At 36.2% G+C, this 20,187-nt stretch overlaps 1 long non-coding RNA gene across 1 annotated transcript in view; it reads left to right on the top strand.

The window, feature by feature from the left end:
• LOC140698635 (uncharacterized) overlaps positions 1–20,187 on the top strand; it is a 76,409-nt gene that overhangs the window by 29,193 nt on the left and 27,029 nt on the right. The window contains exon 2 of the long non-coding RNA XR_012076407.1: positions 11,892–12,039. This is a non-coding gene — a long non-coding RNA (uncharacterized lncRNA). The remainder of the gene's footprint in view (positions 1–11,891; positions 12,040–20,187) is intronic.

Genomic DNA, 20,187 nt, shown 5'->3' with positions numbered 1-20,187 from the left:
TAATTGATAAATCATTTATCTTCAGTATTTTTCACTGATTAACGAAATCTTGGATGAAAAATGATCTTTAGGTAACTCTAGTCTAATCATTCATGCAATGCCTAAATTCTCTCTAAAATATCCTTGTCAGTTATCTCTAGTCTGGAGAACACAGCATTTCCTCTGTAACACACTACCAGTTTGCACGTTTTTTTCTTACAGAGAAATGAAAAAATCCCCTATACAATTGCCATTTATTTTCTAGCTTTTTCTAATGGTATGCTATCTGATCCAGTCACATATTCATGTTTTTCGATATTTGAAGAATTACAACATGCTCTTTCATCTCTTCCCTACTATATATCTTAGACTTCTTCCAAACATTTTTCATTAGAATGGTTTGCTTCCTTCATCAGCCTGGAATTCTCCACTGAATGTTCTAGTTTCCTTACTGTATGTTTTTCAGAACTGAAAATACTACTTCACATTTAATAAGACCAACTCAGAGTAGGTTAAGACCACCAAGGAACACATTATTCTTTTTCAGTTGGATTAGCCTGTCTGGTGATCATATCAGACTCTCAACAGACAAACTGTCTACTAAAACCCTCTACTTAAAAAAAAAATAAATTCTAGTACTGTCGTGGCTCACCAATTGTGTATAATTTGAAGTTGGGACCTTTTTCCAGAAAAGGACTTTTTAGGACCTTTAAGCAATATAATTGAATTTCTACTTGTAAGTTCAAACATATCAAGATATGAGCTATTTATCCTATATATTAAATATTCTCCAAATTTCTTTTAACTTATGAATGTGATTAGAATAGATTATTATCTGTGTCTCAGTTAGTGATTTAAAAGGCAAACATAATATAATCAGGTGGAGACCTTTGTGAAATCCTAATAATGTCCCTTTAGGTAGTATCAATCTGTATATTTTGAATGTAATTGTTGAGTTCACTAGGATTTACTTTCATTTTATTTAATTTTATCTATATCTATATTTTGTCATCTTGCTTTTAAATATTTTATGTGAGATTTTGTCAAATACTTTCTGCCATGAAGGCATTTTCTATCTACCACATTTTCCTGACTCCAATAGAGATTTCGTCAAAAGATCATGGTTTAGTCCAACTGCAGCTCCAACGTGTAGAGCCTGGAATTTATTCACCCCCATTTTTATGACAAAAAGAAGCTAAACAAACAGAAAAGCAATAAATTTCTCAAACCCAACAGAGACTTGAGTTTTCAGGTCAAACTGCCACCCCAACATCTAGAGAAACAAACAAATCAGGGAATCACAGTTGAGATCTGCTTACTTGGAGCAGAAGCTCCTGAAGTCTTTAACTGGTAGCATTATTTACAGGATAATTTGGACAAATTGCTGGAGGCTGAGTGTGAACTACCCTGAAAACAAGAAGCTTCTGGTGACCACAGACTAAGGACCCCCCACAACTTTATAGGCTATATTCCTCACAAAAGGGGCCTACAATTTCTCATGGTGAAAATTAGGTTCCCTTGTACCTATCACAGAGGAGGGGAGTGAGTGAGCCCTATGAAGTGTTCCCAGAGATGTCTCCATAGGAAATCCTCCTCTCTGGGGCTTGGCGGGCAAAGGTGGGGGGAAAATCAAGTAAACCAAAAGATGGTTATTTGAAAATATCAATAAAATTGATAAACTTCTAACCAAGCTAGTGAAGAAAAAATATAGATGAGTCACAAATTACCAATATCAGAAATGAAAGGGAGTTATCACTAATGATCCTATGGACATTAAAATGATAATAAATGAATACTGTGAACAATTGTGTTCTCACAAATTTGATTATTTAGATGAACTGGATCAATTTTTGAGATACACAGGTTGCTAAAGAATACAAAGAAGAAATAAATAACTTGAATAGCCCCTTGCTACTAAAAACTTGAGTTGATAATTAATAATTTCATAAAAAAGGAGTCATCAGGCAAGATGATTACATTGGTGAATTTTACCAAACATAATGAAAAATTGAGAGCAGTTATTCACAATCTTTTCCAAAAACTAAAAGCAAAAATAATACTTTCTGATTTATCCTAAGAGGACAGAGTTACCCTAATACCAAAACCAGATGAAAAAGCATTACAAGAAAGAAAAACTATAGATCAATATTTCTCGTAAAAATATGCATGAAACCCCTCAATAAACTATTAGCAAATCAAATCCAACACTGTATAAAAGAATTACACAGTATAACCAAGTGGGATTTATTTCTGGTATGCAAGGCTGATTCAACAATCAAATACCAATCCATGTAACCCACCACATTAACAGATTAAAGAAGAAGTATAAAATTATCATATCAATTGATGCAGAAGAAAACATCCAACAAAATGCGTTATTAAATTAATAACAGAATCTCTCAGCAAACTAGATATAGAAGGAAGCTTCCCCAATTTGGTAAAAAAGCCTCTGTGTAAAATGTATAGTAAAATTATATACGTTGGTGAAAAATTGGACTCTTTTTTAAAAAATTGGAAATAAAGCAAGATTGTCTTTTTTTTTAATCAGTCCTATGCAATATCATATTGGAAGTCTTAGATAATGAAACAAGGAAAGAAAAGGACATAAGAAGAATACAAATTGGAAAGAAAGACAAAACCGTCTCTTAGATGACATGATTTTCTGTGTAGAATAACCCAGAGAACCACCACCACCATCACTAACACTGCCAATAAACACTTCTGGAAGTAATAAGCTAGTGTAGCAAGTTTGCAGAATCCAAGGTTAATATAGAAAAAGTAATTGCTTTTTTATATATTGGCAATGAATAATAAGAATTTGAAATAAAATAGTTTTTATAATAGCACAGTAATGACACAGTAAGGCATAAATATCAGAACATTTGTATAGGACCTATATGCCAAAAACTACAATACATTGATGGGAAAATCAGATAAGATCTAAATAAATGCACCAAACTTAACGTATATATTTAGTACAGTCACAGTCAAAATCCAAGCAAAAAATTTTGTAGCTATTGACAAACCAGTTCTAAAGTTTGTATAGATAGGCCAAAGTTCTTGAATAGTTTACACAATTCTAACGAAGAATAAATTTGGAGGACTCATACTGTTAAATTCCAAAATTACTGTAAGTCTATAATAACCAAAATAATACGATATTGGGAAGAGAAGAGACACATAGATCAATGAACAAAGTAGAGAGCCTAGAAATAAGCTAACTGATCGGTTACAAAGGAAAAAATAAAAAGGCAATTCAATGGTTTGTTCAAGAAATGATGCTGGAATAACTGAACATCCAAGTTAAAAACAAAAAGGACCTAGAAAAAACCCTTGCATCTTACACAAAAAAGAAGTCAAAATAGATCTAAATGGAAAGTGGAAAATTATAAAGGCTTCTAGAAAAAAACATAGGAGATACTCTAATGTTTGGAGATTAGTTTAAAATACAACACCCATAGCATGATCCGTGAAAAACAATTGATAAGTTGAATTTTAACAAATGAAAAATTTTTGTTGCGCCAAAGATACTGTTAGAGAGTAAAAAGACAACCACAACTGAGAGAAAATACTTGCAAAACACATATTTTAGTAATAATCGTATCCCGAATATTACAGAGAATTCTTAAAACTCAATTCAGATTCGAAAACTGTGCAAAAGGCCTGAACAGATATCTCACCAAAAATATTTGGATGATAAATAAGCATATGAGAAAATGTTGGATACAATTTGTCATTAAAGAATTGCAACGTACAATGATGAGATGCCAGTACACATCTATTAGAATGGCTAGTAGACAGAATACTGGTGATGCCAAGTGCTGGTGAGGATGTGAGGTGTAGTGTTACCGTATGATCAGCAGTCGTGCTCTTAGTTACTTAACTGACTGATTTGAAAAATGGCGTCCACACAAACTTGAATTTGAATATTTATAGCACTTTTATTTATAATCACCAAGATGTCCTTCAATGAGCGAATAAATAAGCAAACTAGTACATCTATACAGTGAAATATTCATCTAGAAACATACATGAGTGTGTGATCCCAATTATGTGATATACTAGTTTAAGGGCACAGGTACGGAGGACGTAAACAGATCTTTGGTTGCCGGTGATTTCAGGATCATGGAGCAACTGAATGGGTGAACCCATGTGGGATTTCTTTAGGGTAGTAAACTATTCTAAATGATCATATAATCTGTGAATACAAACAATAGGCATTTTTTGCAAATCATAGAGCACAAAGAATAATTTTAATACGTGCAAATGTTAGAAAACCATTTAGGAGGTAGGGGGTCTCCCAGGATGAAATGCAGAATGTGACAAAGGAATCTAAGTGTTTTACAAATATATGAAACAAAGACACCAAAGGGCATGGAAGAATATGGTGCTAACCTAAGCAACTTTGAAACTATGTGGAGTCTGTAAAACAAAGGCAAAAGGATGTGTACTTTAACATTGCCCTCTAGTTGATAAAGTAGCTTCCCTGGAGTACAGGCTTATGATTCTGAAACCATTTTATACACACACAGACACACACACGCACACACACTGGAGTTGAACTAGTAAGTAAATTGATGGCAGATGATGGAAGCCAGGTCTCTCACTGATAGAGTGGGAAGTTATGGACAAGCAAGAGGAAGCCAGAATGATCCCTGTGCTAATTGATTAGTACTGGAGACATCAGTATTGACTCGGGTTTAGCTTAATATAGGTACAGGTGCTTAGATATAGAGATATTTACAGATATGTGTACATACACATGTTAGTATAGTCACAGGGCCTCCTTGCTCTATCAGCCAAGGCAGTGTAGAAGCAATGACACCCCAGAAGCAACAAATGCACCTAATACCCAAATCTTGTTTTATAAAACCATCCTCCAATAAAGAAAACAAGGGCTTCTTGGAGAAATAGCTGGGGAGGAGGTGTTATGATGAGCCTGGAGTATCCTGCAGTACTATAAAGTAAAAAAAAAAAAAAAAAGAATTAGCTTTACAGAGAAAGTTTTAATGGTCTGAATAGAAGATTAAACAAGCCACAACACTCTCTTAAGTCAAAACTTAATCCAGAATGAATCCCTAACTGTCTTTAACTCTTTGAAGTCTGAGAGAGGTGAAGAAGCTATAGAAGAAAAGCTTGGAGCTAGCAGAAGTTGGTTCATAGGTTTAAGGAAAGAAACCATCTCCATGACATAAAAGTACAAGGTGAAGCAGCAAGTGCTGATGTAGAAGCTGCAGCAAGTTATTCAGAAGATCTAGCTGAGTTAATCAATGAAGGTGGCTACAACTAACCAACAGATTTTCAGTGTAGAGTATACAGCCTTGTATTGGAAGAAGATGCCATGTAAGACATTCATAGCTAGAGAGAAGTCAGTGCCTGGCTTCAAAGCTTCAAAAGACAGACTGACTCTCTTGTTAGGGGCTAATGCAGCTGGTGACTGTAAGTTGAAGCCAGTGCTCATTTACCACTCCAGAAATCCTAGATCCCTTAATAATCATGGTAAATCTACTCTGCTGTGCTCTCTAAATGAAACCAGAAAGCCTGGAATGACAGCACATCTGTTTACAACATGGTTGACTGAATATTTTGAGGCCACTGTTGAGATCTACTGAACAGAAAAAAACTATTCCTATCAAAATATTTCTGCTCACTGACAATGGCATCCAGCAGTGCTAATGGAGATGTACAATATTTGTGTCGTTTTCATGCCTCCTAACACAACATCCATTCTGCAGCTGATGGACCAGAGTCATTTCGACTTTAGTCTTACTATTTAAGAAATACATTTCATAAGACTACAGCTGCCATAGATGGCGATTCCTCTGATGGATGTGGAAAAAGTATATTGAAAACTTTCTGGAAAGGATTCAACATTCTAGATGCCCTTAAGAGCATTTATGATTCATGGGAAGAGATCAGAATATCAATCATACAGAGGAATTTGGAGGAAGTTGTGGATGACCCTTGTGGATGACTTTTAGGGATTCAAGATTCAGTGGAGGCAGTTGCTGAAGATGTGGTAGAAATAGCAAGAGAACTAGAATTAGACGTGGGGCCTAAAGATGTGACTGAATTGCTTCAATCTCATGAGAAAACAGGTGAGGAGTTGCTTTTCATGGATGAGCAATGAAAGTGGTTTCTTGAGATGGAATCTCCTCCTGGTGAAGCTACTGTGAAGACTGTAGGAATGACAACAAAGAACTTAGAATATTACATACACTCAGCAAATCAAGCAGTGGCAGTGTTTGAGAGCACTGACTCCAATTTTGAGAGAAATTGTACTGTGGATAAAATGCTAGCAAGCAGCACTGCTACAGAGAAATTGTTCCTGAAAGGAGAAGTCAGTCAATGAGGCAAACTTCGTTGTTGCCTTATTTTAAGAAATTGCCACAGTCACCCCAGCTTTCAGCAGCCAATCACCCTGATCAGACAGCAGCCATCAACATTGAGGCAAGACCCTCCTCCAGCAAAAATTATGACCCACTAAAGGCTCAGGTGATTGTTAGCAATTTTTATCAATAAAGACTTTAAAAATGAAGGTCTGTACATTGTTTTTTACACAGAATGCTATTGCACACTTCATGGACTATAGTGTAAATATAACTTTTGTACACACTGAGAAAGCAAAAACACAGTGTGACTTGCTTTATTGCAGTTGTCTGGAACTGAACGCACAATGTACCTGAGGCATGCCTGTTTATCAGAAATGTAATAGCATATGCAGTGTGGGGAATGTACAAGACTGCTCTGCCTTTCCCAGCGTCTCAAATTAATATTTGCACAAACCTGGGTTATCACAATGGGAGTGTTATTTACATTTAATTGTCTATATCAGGCAGTGTTCTAGATGCTCTATACCCATTAACTCATTTAAGCTTTTCAACACACCTAAGGGCTATACATTATTATCATTGTTGTTGTTGGGAGATGGTTTTCTATAGTTTTCTCACATCTCTGAGTGTCTGGTTACCACTTTTATTCCAGACAGTCTTTTCATGCATGCCAGTATAGAAAACAGCCTTCAGAGACAGAGATAATGTCTCCTTCACAGGCAGAGGGTAATTTGTTTTCTGTCCAGAATAATAAAGATTAGGTCTACATTTGAGCAAAACTTGGTCAGGTTTCGTACTAAACCTCTTATAAAGTTGGGGGGGCTTCCTAAGCTTAGATTTCTTCGTTTGTGACACAGACTTCTGTGTACATCCATTAACCTGGACCCGTTGATACACTGCTCCTAAGGAATTTGGGGGCCTGAGAAATCTCTGGGAACATGGAGTTCATACTGTCTGCTGTGCCATGAATAATAGAGTCCTTTGTCTCTGACTCAAGAGTCTCATGTCAGGGTTACAGCTCAGTGGTAGAGTGTCTGTTTAGCATACACAAGGTCCCAGGTTCAATTCCCAGTACCTCCATTAAATAAATAAACCAAATTATCTTCCCCCAAAAAGAAAAAAAAAAATTTAAAAAGAGCCTGATGTCTTGCACCAGCACCTATAAAAATGCAATACTTGAACTTGTTATCTTGAAAATATAGTAAAATCTCAGAATCTTCGTGGTTCTTGACAAACATCATCATCAAATCCATTTTTCCAGTTGAGGAAAATGGTTCACTGAATGTAAGGAGACTTGTCCAAGGTCACGCACAAAGTGGAGGAGTTGGACTTTGAATCTGAACACTCTGGTTCCAGACGTTGCACACATAACAATTATGCTGTACTCTAACCAGGAAATTTTCAAAAATACATGAAATTGACTACATGAATTGGAAATAATGCCACAGATCTATTTGCTATGCTAAACTGTAAAACTGACAATGTTTGATCAATGTGGAAAATAAAGTGAAAAATGTCTGCATCTTCTCAAAAAAAAGTTCAGGTTCTGTAAATCCCTCTCCCCACCCACTGAGATCTCCCTGACCCCTCTAACAATGCCAGGAATACTAGTTAATGTAGCAAAAGACAGAAATATGCGATCAATGTCAAGGGCAGTCTGATTAATTTTGCTGAATAGAGTGTCTTTCTAGCCGAAGGTTATTTTTTAATGAGCAGTCACACATGCTGTAACTCTTGCTCTGTTGAATCTTAGCAGCTCTGACAGGAATGTAGAATGGGCCAGGAGATTTGAATGCATTTATTAAATCTGGAAGTCTCCCTAACGTATTTTCACCCATCTTGTGTTTCTTTTCCCCTGGCCCAAGCTTATTCTTTCCTTACAACTCTGAAGACGTGTCTCTTTGTGATAGAAACAAAAGTTCAGCTTTGCCTGTGTTACCTGTTAACTGCTCAGTAGCCTGTCCTCATCATTAGGTTTCTCTTTTCTTTGATTCTCTGACTCTAACAAAACAATGCTCTATTGGCCACACTTAACAACTTTTTTGTTTTGAAATCAAACCATTTATTTTACTTTTTATTTTACTATGAAACTTGAATTTATACCACAAACTATTTTATGTCCTTTATTCCATTATTTTTTAAACAATTTGAAACATTTGGAAAGATCACTTGAAAATGTTTTTTTGGGGGGGTATGAGCTTACGTTGTCGCCTCCTCTTAGAACTCTTTGCCCAGCATTTGTCTGACTGACTGTTACTCATCCCTCAAGCGTTTGTATGAACTTCATTCACCAGGGATCCCTTCCCTTCAAGACCAGGGGGTCCACATACATGTACTGTGTTACCATCAACTCCCCACTCACCCCATGGTACTTGTGACTGTGCTTTTATTGTCTGTGTTCTTCTCTCTGTTCTCCATTAGATCATAACCTGTACAAGGAAAGGCACTCTCTCATCTCATAGCACTAAACATAGTGTCTGTCATATAGCTGTCACTTAAACAGTCAGCGATGGAAATATGGTGCTTTATTCATATTCCCCGCCTCCTTCTTGATACAATTTGCAGTGTATTATTAATCACGTGGTCTGGGGTGCTGCTGTGAGAGCTTTCTAATGCAGTCTATCTTCTCTTCAGAACCTCACACTAAAAAATCATCTCCCTCTTCCGGATGAAGTCATGAGCCCTGCTATCCAGAATACTAAGGGACATAAATGCTTTTATCCAACCCTTCGCTCCATACCACAGTTTCTAAATTAAGTGGTCATTTTTATTCAGTGTTTGTCAACTTTGAACTGACTTCAGACTTGCCAGTCAGTTTTTCTTTGATGGTCAGTTGAGAATCAGAAGAGCACCCAAGTTCCTAGATAATCTTCCCTGCTCCCTGGAAATGGTATTTGTCAGCAAGGAAATGGAGGGGTTATTGTGTGAATGAGCTTGTTTTCAGAGAGCTGAAAACCCTTTTTGGATCTCTCTAGCATATGTTAATAGGCATGTTTATTAATGTAGGCATATGACATATCGATTCATATTATAAAATAATATATAGCATATATATTGCTGTTACCATTTACTAGAAGCCAGTATGAGCTAACCGTGCAAGTAGTTGTACAGTGGATGGGGGAATAACATGAAAGCCTCATTTATAAAATGTCAACTATAACTAGAATTTAATGCAGTACTTTTGGGACTCATTTATTAAGAATACAAAAATATTTATTGACTATCTGCTGTGTATTAACACTGTTCTTGTACTTGCTCACCCAACAAGGAAAAGATCAATAAGATTTCAGGTCTCATGGATTTTTGCATCTTAGCAGAGAAAGTAGAAAAGAAACAAATAAATAATATAATTTCAGTAAATAATGAAAAATTTAAAAAATCAGGAATATGTGAAAGATAAAGAGACATATTAGGTAAAAGAGTGGTACCTATTTGGAAAAATTAAGGAAAGCCTCTCTAAGAAGTTTAATTTAAGTAGGTTTATGAACGCAGTGGAGCAGCCAATCACATAAATACACCTGCATCTACAGTAGCACCTTCGACATCACTTCATTTTATTCTATGCAGTCAAAGCCTCCTTCTAAACTATACCTCCATCTGATCATAGTACTTCCTTGCTTCAAATTTGTCAGCGCGTTGCTTAGTAAAAAGGTGTAAACTCCTTAAAACAGTTTTTATGATTCTCTATTCAATCTTTCCCAACTCTCTATCTAGGCTACTTCATTTTCTGTTCTCTCCCTAATAATTATAATTCAGCTTAAAAAAAAAATCAGAGCCTTGAAGGAACCATATTCTCTCATTTCTTGTTCTCTGTCTAGAATACTTAACCTCTAATCTATTTATTTACCCATTTTCGTGTTCATGAGCACTCAGATTGCTTCTAGTTTGACTGTTGTGAATAAAAATGCAGTGAACCTTCTTGTACATGTGTTTTGGTGAATATAAGAACTCACTTCTCTATGGAGTGGAGTTCCTAGATTTCGGTCTCTTTTGCAGGGAAGAGTTTTAGCTTTGGCTTCAGTTTCTATAAAATATATAGAATGATTTGTATTTTATATGTCTTAACTCAGTTTTGGCAAGTTAAAAAAAAGTCAAATATACCAACCAAACTCTAAAAACAAAAAGAAAGTATCGTGTGTTCTTCCTGGTGCTTACAGTTTGAGAGAAGTAAGAAAAGTTATTTAGAACTACAAATCTCCTTATAAAATGAAAGTTTTTATTTGTTTATTTTTTTATTCTTACCCCAACCATTTGTCACATTCTTCCCTAGACCAGAAAAGTTTCCTATGTCTGTAATTAAATAGGGTCCTGCTGGTCAATGTTCTAACAGGTCTTTTGATAAAGGAATTCGGCTGTTTTCCTTCAAAACAGACATAAATTCTGCGGAACTAAATGGCCGCAGTGTCCATGTTAATGACAGAATTTTACAGCTATCCAAGTGGCTCCATTCACCTCCTGCCAGATAGCACTCCCCGACTCCCTTTCGGCAATATCCAGTCAATTAAAGGCAAAATTGGTTTATCTTTATGTGGAAAGACAAGACAGTAAAAATTTAAAAGGAAATTATTGTGTCCCATTCATCTTTGTATATTTAGCTTGAAGCACTGTGTCTGTCACACACTAAGTGCTTGGTAATGCTTGAAACAAAAATAAATTTTAAAACTTGGCAAAAGGGCATGGAAGAAACAGAATTCTCTCATTTCAGTTTCTCTTTTTAGCAAGTTTAGGATGAGAAATGGATATAGCTCAATAATTTAGTGACATATACCCTTTTAATGTTATGAAAGCTTTCTGACAGTAAGTGTAGAAAACATCATTATTGATTGTACCAAATTAACTAGGTTTAGGCAATTCCAGGGTCCATGTCTTTTTAGAAGCAAAATTGTGATTTGCTTTGAAAACGTGGTGACTATCAGATAAATCTTAAATATTTTATTTTACATATACACACTTGTGTTCCACAATGGTTCTTATGAAAAGAAAATCATACTTTGGCATGATTGGATCCAAATAATACTATTAGACAAAATATTGTATGATTGTTTAATAACATAGCTTTCTGGATAACAAAAGAGTGTGACAGTTTTAGAGCTCTCACTAGCTTGTCCACAGTACAGTCAGTTAAAAAAATCTCAATTAAACTTGACAATTTGCATATAAGATAGTTTCACCATATATTTAAGAAAGAAACAATGAAAGCCTTAAGTTAAAAATAGGCAGAAGGGTAGCCATTTTATTTTTCAAAGATGTGAAAACTTCTAAACAATTTTTGTTTTGAATGCAGAGATCAAAATTGTTTGGTTAAGGAGAAGGTTAGTTTGTCAGGTGAGTAAGGTGACTTCTTGCCATCAAGAGGCATTAAGGCTAAAGCTGTTGTACACAAGTTAATTTTGTACAAGCCATGAAAGAAAGGAGACTCTTTCATTTTACTTCGTGTCACCCAAACAGGAATTTAATTGGCTGCAATGTTGTTCAATCGAGCCAATAAAAAGTATCATTGATTATAGTCTCTATAGGACTGTAGTGGCAACCATTTTTTACTGTATTGGCAGGCAAAATTGCATTTTCTCTTCGTCTCAGGTCACTTACCACCCAAATGAGCAATTGTTAATGGAACCAGATCATTAGCTCCGGCTGTACTGATCTCCGTGTCACCGCCTCAGTGCACATTTCAGTGGAAAGAGACTATTCCAGGATGGCTTCTTCTTGCACATGAGGAAGAAATTTGGTAAGTTTTGATAAATGGCTCCATTTATAGCATGAAGAATTACTAACTGAAAATGCTGACCACTGGGTTGGGAAGACTAATGACTAAGAGTAAGAAGGCTGCTTCTTACCTGCTGAAGAAATAGGAGGAAATCTAAGCTAGTCAAGATAAGGCAAATAACAAGAATAATAGTGATAACATAGTAGTAATAATTACATAATAGCAAGTTAATGGTTATTGGGAATGTACACTGTTCCGGGCAATATGTTAAATGATTTACGTATATTAGCTTGATTATCCCTCCAACAACACTCTAAGGGAAAGATAAAATATCAAAGATAAAGAAATTGAAGCCTAGAGGTAATGACACACTTAACGAAGATTGTAAATGAAGAGAACAAAGCTCAAGCTCCTGTTTGGTCAAGAGGCCATATTGCTGTTTACTGAGATGTTATCCTGTGTTATTATGTCTATATGTGTTTTGTTTATTTGCTGGTATTGATTATGAATGCAGTTCTGTTCATTGCCAGCGTCTCTTATTTGAACTGTGATACGTTTAAAAATTAACTGAGTTATGGTAGGAACTCAATTTTTTTAGAAGAATGGCTGAATAAATGAGAGAATGAATGACCTATAGTTTTCAGCAAGAATATAAACATTCAAAGACATTACCAGGATCTCAAATGAATCAAATAGAGCCAAAGAACATATTACATGTTCTAATTTTTTTTCTTTTCTCTCATAACTTCCTGGGTTCTTAAATGTAGTGTTAAGTGCACTTTAAATATCCTTCTGTGTGTTCCTGAGGTTATGAGTTAAGTAAATTGGTAAAAATTTAAGTATCTGAAATATACTGAAAGAAGGAATGTTTTAGTGAATTCCTTTGTAAGGTGAAAAATCTTTGATTTGTAGTTAGCTTTTTTATAGATCAGATTTTTGTTTTTAGTGAACTATAATCGGCTTTATAAAAATGCTCATATTCCCTTGGTAATTGAAGGAGCAAAAGGAAAATTTGAGGATCAAAAAGCAGTAAAGCTCAAGTCATACAATTAGCAGTTAGTGAGCACGTGTGTATACATACTCCACACACCCCACACTGTTACTGCCTTTTGAAGTTCAAGGTGTGGGAAGTAACTGGCCATAGGGAGACACACACACACACACACACACACACACACACACACACACACAGAGATGTGGTTGGGTCAATTAATATTTGTACCCAAAGTAGACCAGTTCACTCTGAGACCCTTTTGTAAAGGAGTAACCATCACTGGGAGGTTTATATGTTTTTTAGTGAAAAGGGAAAGAGAGTGAATGGAAGTGATAATGTAGTAAAGTCACTGAGTCTTAGGTAGACTTAGATAATGACCTTTTTTCTTCATGATACACCTGATCATCAGCGGTGCTCCAGAAAAGATGCAGCTGTTCCAATTTAAGAAAATAAAACATAGGCACGTCGACTCATTAACACACACGTACACCACCCCCCACACACACACCACAAAACAAAACAATGTACTATATACTTGACAAAAATGAAATACATGTACTTAATTTGAAAAAAAGATTCAATATAGTGTTCCCTCAAATAGCAAATTCCTATGTTTATTTTAATTAATTAACTTGCCTCAGGCAAATTTCTCCTCTTTTGGCACCATCTCTCCCCCTGCTTTCACCATCTTATGCCCTACCTAACAGTCTAAAGAAGCTTTTCTTTCCAAGTCCTGGTCCTTGCTTTTGATAATACCCTTTGCTTGTCGCTACAATTCATAGGCAAACGGATATCAAACTGCAATGAAGGAACAAGTACCAGGGACCTATGGGCCATGAAAGGGGGTGGCTGGGTCCATCAGACCTGCCATCACACGTGAATGAATGTAGCCTAGGAGGAATGGTAACTGGAGAAAAGTTATACTCATTACAGCCAGGAGCTTGAAAAAATAACTTAGCCAGCCACAAAAGGAAAAATCATGCACAAATAATGTGTTACTACTTCATTAGTAGTAATTCTTTTAGGAGGAGCTAACAGAGTTCAGAGGACACCTGCTAGGAGGTGTTCTTTACTGACCCCCTCACAGCAGTGAACCAGGTGCCCCTGAGAGACATAAACCTGTGTTCCTGTCCTTCAGGATCTGGTAGTTGCAAAGTTCTGCTGTTCATTCATTGGTTTAGCAAATGTTTACTGAATATTTAACATGGGTTTAGTAAAATTTGTAAAAGGAGATCTCTGACCTCAAATTGCCTGTAGGGTAACGGAAGAACTGAGTCATTTTGAGGTACTTTTACCAAGAAACATGTGACTACCTCTCTTAGTCAGCTTGGGCTACCGTAACAAAATGCCATGGACTGGGTGGCTTACACAGCAGACATTTCTCACAGTTCTGGAGGTTGGGAAGTCCAAGATCAAGGTGCCAGCAGACGAGACTCTTGGTGAGGTTCTCTTCCTGGCTTGCCGATGGCCACCTTCTTGCTGTATCCTCCGTGGCAGAGAACGGAAGCTCTGGCGTGTCCCTTTATCTTTTTATAAAAGTACTAATCTCCTCATGGGGGCTCCACTTTCATGACCTCATCAAAACCTAATTACCTCCCAAATGCCACACCTTTTAGTATCATCACATTAGCTATCAGGGCTTCCACAAATGAATTGGACAGGGATACAGACGTTCAGCCCATAATAACTAACCTTAATATAACTGGATTTTTTCTATGCTGGGTTGGATGTGAACTTTTTCTTCCTTATGAGTTACCTTAGCCTTTTTAAACAGGCTTGTCTGCATGAAATGATCTTGGAAACTAAGAATCGAACACACATTTGAATTGATTTTCATAGACATCTCAAAATTGAGTTGAATTTACTATCAGCTCTTGAAGAGCAAGAACTCTGTCTTGTTCCATGGTTTGTTTCCATTGTTTATCAGAAAACTTGACAAATGAATGTAATTAATACAATTATATTTATTTGTTCTATTTAACCAATATTTATTGGGTGTCTTCATGATAGAAACTGTGAAAGGGGTTTCTAAAGGTAAAAACTGGAAAAAGAGTTGCTCCCAAGGGGCTTATAAATTGAATGTAGGGACAGACAGGTAAGTTACTAATGTAGGCAAGGTAAAATGGGGTAGCTGCTTTGGTAAATTATAGAGAAAGATAAGAAATAAGACAGTAATTAGTCTGGATCAGAAGTATCTCCCAAAGGAAATCTAAGATATGGCTTAAAGAATGAATAGGATTTTCACAGGTAGAGATGTAAAGAAAGTTGAGGAAACTATCTGAAGAAGGACACACTGGTATAAAAATATTTTTTAAAGCCATGTGTGGAGGTCGTGAAGTTTGTAATCGAACATAAAACTTGGAAGGGTAGCTTACAACTAGATACTGGAAAATCTAGGACAATATTCTAAAAAGTTTGGAGAATTTTCTTTAGGTAATGGGAGACATTGAAGGTTTTAGGGAGTGAGAGAGGTATGTCTTCAGTTTTTGGCAAGATAAGTCAGAAGGCCATCTGACTGATAGATTGGAAAGAGATAGATCATCTGAGCTGAATTTAAAAATCCAGAAAAATGTAAGTTAGAGAGGAACAGAATGAAAAGGTGAGGCACAGATAAAAAAAGCCTTACTGTGGTAGAAATAATACTTGGTAACTAAATGATTTTAAAAGGCGAGTTATTAAATATGTGGCCTTGCAGTTTTTAGTCTGGGTAACTTGAAAGATGAACATTACTATTAATCAGGCTAGAAAAAAAAGAAGTAATAATAATAAAACAGTTAACACTCTTAGAGAGCTTTCTATGAGCTCAGTATTTAAGCCTTACAATAAACCTTGTAGGCACATATGCTCTCATTACCCCCATTGGCTAGTGCCAGAGCTGGGACTCAGACTCCTGTAGTCATGCCTGCGTCCTGGTTGTTAACCACTCTGCTATTCTGTTTCCCCAAAAGAAAGGGGAACAAGTAGCTTGAGGCAGAGAAGCAGTTGAGTCTTTAAGGTGCTACATTTGCGGTATTTTCTAGGCTTCAATGTGGGAATTTTGTTGAAGTTTGAGACTCCTGTTTATGAGAATGATTACAACTGGACCCATCAATAGTGTCATCTCTGGAAACTGGGGACATAGGTACACAGGTATATAAACAAAGAAGAACTGCAAAGGTGTTTTGTTTTGTTTTGTTTTGTTTTTTTCCCACTTGGTCTGAAAGTGTAAAGAACATGTGATGTGATTACTATTTTCTATTGCTCGGTAGCTGATTTACATTTTTATAAATCCAATACTATTTTCTCTTCTGTTTTTTAATTTAGTGAAAAATAGCAGTGGAACTATCAGATTTAGTCTAGGTAGGTAAGAACATTTAATCTGATTAAAGAAAGTCTACTGCCTCAGACATGATCCTATATGAGTGTAAAATTCCCATTGAACTCTAGTTAGCCTTTCTCCTGTATGGCAGTTCCAAGCTGAACTCTCTCACCCATCATGCCTCTATTCCCTTGGCATGTTGCTCTCCGTGGCTGTGGAAAGATAGGCGCTTCAAGAGAAAGCACATTAGTTAAGCATCAATTGCAACTTAATGGGCCACGTTATCTGAATGATATTCTGCAATGACATTATAAATCTCTTCTTTAGGCTGTTGGGAGAATATGCTGTATCTCACTGAAAATCTCTGCTGTAGACTTAGCTATCAATAATCTTTTCTCAGAAGAGCCAGTTGAATAGGTAGATATATTTTGAGAACAAATAGTTCGGGATGAAAGCGAAAATACGGTAATGGAATGGGCTGCATATTGGGGTAAACATAGTCTGTTGTGAAAGAGATATGATGGAGAGAGATGGAGAGAGGGAGGGGGAGAGAAAGAGAATTAATATAAACACATGAATCACAAATGCTCTGTTATTTTTCTGTCTTCTCTACTAGATGCTCACATCATTCCATCTTCAGTCAAGTGAGGAGCAGGTGGCATTTTTATGTGACTGAAAAAGGAGACTAAATCAGCCAAGCAGATAATAGCTAGCTATAAGCCTAGCCGGTCTTATCTAGTGATGACAAAAGCTGTGCCTGCATAACTGGGCTTAAATACGATGCATGCACCCCATTTTTCTCTCAGTTATACTATATAAGTTACCAGTGTTAGCACGTACACAAGGATCAGGCAGAAGAGATGATTCAAAGAGGGCCTAGGTAAGACAGCAAATTCAGGGCCACAGAGAAGAGGCACCATCATTCCTCTATCACCTGCTATCTATTTAAGGTGGCACTCCTTCCTTCCTTCCTTCCTTCCTTCCTTCCTTCCTTCCTCCCTCCCTCTCCCTCTCTCTCGCTTGCTTGCTTTCTTTCTTTCTTTCTTTCTTTCTTTCTTTCTTTCTTTCTTTCTTTCTTTCTTTCCTTTCTCTCTCTCTTTTTCTTTTCTTTTCTTTTCTTTTCTATTCTTTCTTTCTTTCTTTCTTTCTTTCTTTCTTTCTTTCTTTCTTTCTTTCTTATTGAAGCGTAGTTGATTTACAATGTTAGTTTCAGGTGTATAGCAAAGTGATTCAGTTATACATATATAGACATATATGCATTTTCTCTTCAGATTCTCTTACATTACATGTTATTATAAGATATTGAATATAGTTTCCTGTGCTATACGGTAGGTCCTTGTTGTTTATCTGTTTTATATATAGTAATATATGTCTGTGAATCTCAAACTCCTAATTTATTCCTCACCTACCCTTTCCCTTTTGGTAACCGTAGTTTGTTTTCTACTTCCATGAATCTATGTTTGCTTTATAAATAAGATTTGCATAATTTTTAGATTCCACATATAGTGATAGCTTATGATATTTGTCTTTCCCTGTCTGATTTACTTCACTTAATATGATAATCTCTAATTCTATCCATGTTGCTGCAAATGGGATTATTCCATTCTTTTTTATGGCTGAGTAATATTCCATTGCATATATGCTCCACATCTTCTTTAGCCAGTCATCTGTTGATGGACACTTAGGTTGCTTCCATGTCTTGGCTCTTGTAAATAGTGCCTCTGTGAACATTGGGGTGCATGTATCTTCTCAAATTACGGTTTTCTCTGAATTTATGCCTAGGAATGGGATTACTGGATCATATCAGTTGCATTTCTATGCACTAACAACAAAAAAATGGAAAAAGAAATTAAGGAAACAATCCCATTTACTATCACATCAAAAAGAATAAAACATCTAGGAATAAACCTCCTTAAGGAGGCAAAATACCTGTACTGAAAACTATAAGACACTGATGACAGAAATTGAAGATGACACAAACAGATGGAAAGATGTACTGTGTTCTTGGATTGGAAGAATCAACATTGTTAAAATGGCCATACTACCAAAGGCAATATGCAGATTCAATGCAATCCCTCTCAAATTACCAATGACATTTTTCACAGAACTAGAACAAAAATTTTTTAAATTTGTAAGGAAACACAAAAGACCTGGAATAGCCTAAACAATCTTGAGAAAGAAAAACAGAGCTGGAGGAATCATGCCTCCTGATGTCAGAACATATTAAAAAGCTACAGTAATCAAAACAGTATGGTACTGGCACAAAAACGGACACATAGATCACTGGAACAGGATAGAAAGTCCAGAAATAAATCCACATGTACTTATGGTCAATTAATCTATAACAAAGGAGGCAAGAATATATAATGGATAAAAGACAGCCTCTTCAATAAATGGTGCTGGGAAAAACTGGACAGCTACCTGTAAAAGATTGAAATTAGAGCATCCTCTACCACCATATACAAAAATAAACTTAAAATGGATTAAAGACCTAAACGTAAGACCAGATACTATAAAATTCCCAGAGGAAAACATAGGCAGAATACTCTTTGACATAAATTGCAGCAATATATATATTTTTTCCTAACCAGCTTCTAGCGTAAGGGAAATAAAAGCAAAAATAAACAAATGGAACGTAATTAAACTTAAAAGCTTTTACGCAGCAAAGGAAACCGTAAACAAAATGAAAGGACAACCTACGGAATAGGAGAAATAATTTGCAAATGATATGACTGACAAGGGACTAATTTCTAAAATATACAAACAGTTCATACAGCCTAATATAAAAGAATCAATCAAAAATGAGCAGAAGACCTAAATAGATATTTCTGCAAAGACGACATCCAGATGGCCAACAGGCACATGAAAAGATGCTTAATATCTCTAATTATTAGAGAAATGCAAATCCAAACTACAATGAGGTATCACCTCACACCAGTCAGAATGGCCATCATTAAGAAGTTCACAAACAATAAATGCTGGAGAGGCTGTGGAGAAAAGGGAACCCTTCTACACTGTTTGTGGCAATGTAAGTTGGTGCAGCCATTATGGAGGTTCCTTAAACCTCTAAAAATTTTGTATCTTACTTCTCTTTCATCTTCTATGTGTATCATTTCTACATATATTCAAGCTCACTCATTCTCTCTTTCTTAAGGCCTGATCTATTTGCCAGTGCTTTGTAGTGCCTTTTGTATCTTGCATGTTGTGTTCTTCAGCTCCATCGTTTCAGTTTGGCTCATTTTTGGAGTTTCAATCTTTTTGGGAAAGTATTCTTTTTGTTCATTAATTGTATTTCTGAGTTCATTAAACTGCTTTCTGAATTTTTTTTATCTCATCGAGTGTCTTCGTGACAGCTATTCTGAGTTCTTCTGTTAGATCACAATATTCTGAGACTTTCCGTTGGTTTCTGGAGAACTGTCATTTTCTTTTTATGCTCCAGTATTACTGTGGGTTTTAATGTTGTTTGATGAACATTATGTTGTTTGTTTCTCTGCCGGTGCATTTGGTATTAAATGACAGATTCAGAGTTAGATTCCTCTCTTTTGTGTTCTGAGAGGGGACGTTATCACTCAGATTGTAAATTTTTCTTACCTAAGCTGCCTCTGGGTATATTCAGCAGAGGCACTTGGCAGCATCCACTGTCTCTGTAAGAGGTGTGACTTCATGCCTTCATTCTTACTTTTTTCTAGTGTCACCAGGGTCATGGCAGCCTTGATTTTTGCCAGAGCCATTGTTGTCACCAGGGTGGTGGGCTCTTTCCTTGTATTTGGAATCCTCTGAGATATAATCTCCACCATGAGGGGAAGGGGACAGTGTAGGGGAGAGCTGGAGTCACACAGGTGCCTCACTCGTCTGTTGTAAATTGCGCAGGCTCTGC

This window comes from Vicugna pacos, chromosome 10, assembly GCF_048564905.1.
Source record: "Vicugna pacos chromosome 10, VicPac4, whole genome shotgun sequence".
In the NCBI taxonomy this organism is placed as follows: Eukaryota; Metazoa; Chordata; class Mammalia; order Artiodactyla; family Camelidae; genus Vicugna; species Vicugna pacos.
This window is presented reverse-complemented; position numbering and strand designations above follow the sequence as displayed.